The sequence below is a fragment of the Rhea pennata genome, chromosome 1, assembly GCF_028389875.1.
Source record: "Rhea pennata isolate bPtePen1 chromosome 1, bPtePen1.pri, whole genome shotgun sequence".
NCBI classification, from domain to species: Eukaryota; Metazoa; Chordata; class Aves; order Rheiformes; family Rheidae; genus Rhea; species Rhea pennata.
The window spans coordinates 198535825-198540779 of NC_084663.1; positions in this window are offsets into that span (position 1 = coordinate 198535825).

A 4955-nucleotide genomic window follows, 5' to 3' on the forward strand; every position below is an offset into this window, starting at 1 on the left:
GCCACCTCAGGCTGCTGAAAATATTTTCCATAATAATTTCTCAGTACAGTCCCCAATGGCTTCACTAGTCACATAGTCCAAGGCCAGTCAGCACGTGCCACCATAGTTTTCATCAGCTTCTGTCTGCCCACCAAAATGTTGGAAAAACAACAAAATTACCTTTGTTATCCAGCTTGTACAGGATTCATTGAGTCAGTGATGGCTGGGCAGATGCAGCCAGGTCTCACAGCTAGGCTCCCCCGATATGGGCTCAGTGACCCATCAGGCTAGCAGGAGATGCACTGTACAGGGCTTTCTGGGTCATTCTGATCATCAGAAGGCTGGTTGTGCAACTGAAGTACTTTTCACAAATGGATCAGCTCACAGGTCGTGATACCATGTGAGGTGACATTGTAAGAATCAAACAGGAGAAAAGAAGCTTTTAATCATCTCTCCTCAGTCAGATCCCTTCTGAAAACTTGCTGCCTTCCACACCAAGAACTTATTCAGGTCCATGAAAATTTACATACGTAAGAGAACCATGGAGCCGTGCCTAATTCGAGGTGGAGGAATTGGAGAATCTTTTCACCATAAGACTTGTCTTCCCCTATCTTCTCTCCATGAGAGCATTACGCACTGCCTCTCTCCTCGTGTCTAGATCAGAGCATATGCTTTCTAGGACAGAGAATAGGTCAGATATTATTTTTTGTTTTTCTTTATTAATTTTCATTGTGAAGGAAATCTTCTTTAGTTCTTTATAAATAACAACAGGGAGTTTGACCTCGCATGTCCTAACTTTATAAAATTCCAGACAACTTCAGTAAGGCACTCTGTAGAGTAATTATTATAGCATCAGGATAAAAATACGTAGTGGAAATATGAACTGGTTTGACTAATGACCAAACAGTAAGGTGTAAATTAAATCTGAGTTTGTGGAGGGAATGGAATGAATATTCCATCTATTTCATGCAATCCAGTAAGTAAGTTGTGACAAACACTTAATTACCTATTTCTGCAGTTTATTTCAGTACTTCTTCCCTCCTACTTCTGGACACTCTGCAATAGTTAAACATTCTTTTATTAAAAACACACCAGCTAATTATTTTAAGGCAGTACAAGCACAATTGCTCTTAGTGAAGAGCTAGGATAATTGCTACAACATGTACAGAAATCAGGAATGTTTGCATTTGTAGAAATGAAGTAATAATCAATATTCAGTATTACAAATGTGAATACATTTCTATAATCCACAGAGATTCCTAAGTTTCTAAAGAAAAATGTCCAGGCTAGCAGGTAACTCATCAAAGCCTTGTGGTTTAAAGAGAGGACTTCACTGGATGTTAAACTCATTAGATATAAATCTTAAGTTTGATTCACATAACATCATCCCAACATGTGAGTATTTATTCAGCAGCCTTCTGGGACAAAAAATGCTCTTAAGTTAACCTCAAATCTCCCTATTTCTTTAAGTTTATTTTTCTGTCCGCTCACTAAGGACTTTCCTATCTCTAAGTATTTCAGGCTCTGATCATTTGCATGCACTCAGAAGTGATTTGGCTTCTCTTCATCCCATCTGATCTAGTCTATTCAATTCAGCTGCAGGCTAGCAGCTACAGCTGGGTCTACTGCAGCCTTAGCTTGAGAGCTGCAGGCCTTCTCCAGCTCTTTCTGGAGTAATTTTCTGTCTGTAAAGCCAGAAAACTAAGTAAATGCAGGCCTCAACTGGGCTAAAAGAGCTGATCACATCCAGGCACATGGGCCTCCACCAACCCTGCAGGAAGCTCTGTCACAAAGCAGTGCTGACTTAGTCTTGTCGAAGGACCATGATGCACTCTCCCAATAACCCAGCCAAGTACAAACAGCGTAGTCGAGCCGATTACAAAATCTCATTTAGTATTTTACAGTAGTTTTTCCCACATTATTTGTGCAACCTGACAGAAACCGCAGGAAGCCCAAGTCAGTAAGAATAAGATATTCCAGACATAATGTAAGGCAGGAGAGCAAGAGTAATTTATTCCACATCCAAAATAGGACAAACAATTCAGTGTAAGGTGGAGGAATAAAGAGGAGGACATTTTAAAGCAAGTTGGAGAGCTTTGCAAAGCACTTCCTGCATTTATTTTTCTTGCTACCAGCATTTCACCCTTCCAGAAGAAGCAGTCAGAGGTTTATTGCCTATCTGACCAGTACTGAGTGTGTGCTCAGTGTATTTAGTGCAGTTATTAACACAGAGCTTGACATGATCTCCTTTTGTATGTGCATTCAACGTACCAGGCGGTTTCCCTCCAGCACCAGAGTTTTTCCACTTACACACAGACTGTGCAGTCCCAGCAGCCATCCAGGAACTGAGACCACGATCTGCAAGAAGGTTTGCCCTGCATAGAAATGTACACTTAAATCCACCTCTCCTGTGCTGCCTAAGGGTTCTGATATAAGAAATCACAACAACACATTTCATTTCACTAGAAGGATGAAGTAGGAGAAGCTGGAGACAAGTTTATCTTTCCCCTCCTGCTTCAGCACTGCTAGATAATACACTGTGAAGCACTTCATTCTTCTAGTTATGTAGCACTTCTTCCTCAGAGGATCTGCCAACCCACAAAACACATCACACCCAACAGGAAAATACCAGTGGAACTTTGAAAGCAGAAAGAAGGGTAAAAACCAGTTTCTCAGAGTACTTGTCCATCACTGATAATCTCACAACCATTTTAAAGAGTCAGTGTGACACTGAAACACGCCCAAGACACCATGGGTTACAACTGCCTTCATCTTCCTTTCTCATGGTTTCAATGAAACGGAGGTGTACTAAAGTAAAAGGGAGTTTGACACTGTCTTCAAAGGAGTCCTAAACTCAAAGGAGTAACTGAAATAGAAAGGATATCTTGAGTCATTTCTTTTTGTTTAACTACCTAATCAGACACATTCTTTCATGGTCTGATTTGTGCTAACATTAAGATTGAACTTAAGAGTCACATCTCGTAGCTCCTAATTTTATTGTATTAGTGCCCAAAAGAGATACAGCAGCCTATGCTTTTTCCAAACGGTAGTCTGCAGGATTCCTTTATGAAGTGGGTTAAAAAAGACCTTTGGTACTTTTCAAATAGACAGCCTTTATTATTTACAGAGTTAGAATGACAAAAAAGATTCAATGTAGAACTAAAGCAAGCTGATAAGTCATGTTCAAGTTGCATCTAATAGATAAAGAGACACTGCAGTATAATAGACTTGAAATATTTCTGCAGCTCTATTTTTCAGCCTGTTTTTAATACATGAAGACTTTGTCATCCTCCTCTGTTGGACTTTTTGATCATAAAAGGAAAATGTTCTGGGACAACTCCTTTCCTGGAGCTCATGGGCTGCTCATTTAAACTGTGGAAGATGTGATTTGGCTTTCTAGTGTCAAGGTGTTTTAAAATAAGTGAGAAGGGGAAAAGAAAGCATTTTGTTAGACATTCCCACATCCTGACAGCTAACAAAGCAATAACTAAGGGGGCTTTGCAGGTTTATTTCCTATTGAAATCTAATGTACTGCAACTCCAGCAACAATCTGATGTTAATTTAGTATGATGTAATATGTCATCCAACTGGCTAAAAGCAAATATTGGACAATTGGTTCTGGGACATTTTTCCAACTATTCCTCCTTTCATCAGGAACAAAGTAAGCAAGAAAGTCTGCAGCTGATCCTTGCCACCAAGGGTTATGAACTTTTTGGACATTAGCTACAATTAACTGTATAATGATATTGTTTGCTGTTTCATGCTTGTTAGCAGGCTAATGCTGGTTTATCTGAAGTAGAGAGGGTAGTGCAGGGGGTTGAATTGCTCATAAATAAATCTTTTAATAAGTCTTGGTTAAACAGCTGTCATCTATTCACTTGTAAATTCTTGGGATGCTGTAGATCCAGCTAAATGAAAATGTGACACTTTTCCATGTTCACATAAGCCAGAGAAAAGAATAAGCACTATCATCTCTCTTGGTGCTTGCATACAAAAATTAGAGTGTGCACCAATAACTGAAAGATGAAGAAGGATCTTTATTACAGTAGCACCTGGAAATCTCTGCCAAAATCCTTATCCTGCTGAGTGAGGTCCTGATCAAACAAACAAATAACACCTAACCTTTAAGTGTTCACAGCCTGAAGACAGCCCAGACAAGGATTAGAGGACAAATTGGCACCAGAAAGTGGACAGAGTTGCCCAGTGTGATGGTGAAGTAGAACACGATCCTTTCAACTCTGTATTCAGGATTATTCCTCCTTCCAAAGAGATACAACTGTTGTATTGACTTCTTATTCATTGTACACAAAGGATAACACCTCAAACATGTCTCTAACTAAGGCTCATAAGTCCCTTTTATAAAGGTGACTTTCAGTGATACCTGTAGCAGACTACTGTTTGCACAAATCACTGAAACAGTTTAGGCATTTTCCCCAATTGCCTAATTAACCCAAGAGGAGATGTAACCCTGCCATTGCAGCATCCCCATCTTCTTCCCCAGCACAGGCCCTACCTCACTCAGAGAACAACACACCAGGCTGAGGAAGGACGTGCATCTTCGACAGCCTTTCTGCGTGTAGCATCCAGGAAAGGCTGTCAGCAAAACCTCTCTGAAGCAGTGTGGTAATGATAAGGTGGCACCAGCCAAGCACCAAGTTCATGGCAAAAGCTCATAGTATTTGTGCAGTTCCAGGATTCATCTATCAAATGTGATAGGAAATAGATTTACATTTGCATAGAGACTTAAATAGAAGAGAGGACAGACAGCAAAGGCCAAATCTTGTTTGCAATATTTACGGAAACACACATACCTAACTTTCTAAGAGAAAGCAATCACAGCTGAGTGGTGAATTATTTCTAATAATTCACTCAGGTGTCAGACTCTATGAGCATTGCCAGAGATGCCCATGCATCTGGGTGCCCAGGTACTGCTGACTACAGAGGAGGGCTTTCAAACCCAGCCCAGAGTCACAAGG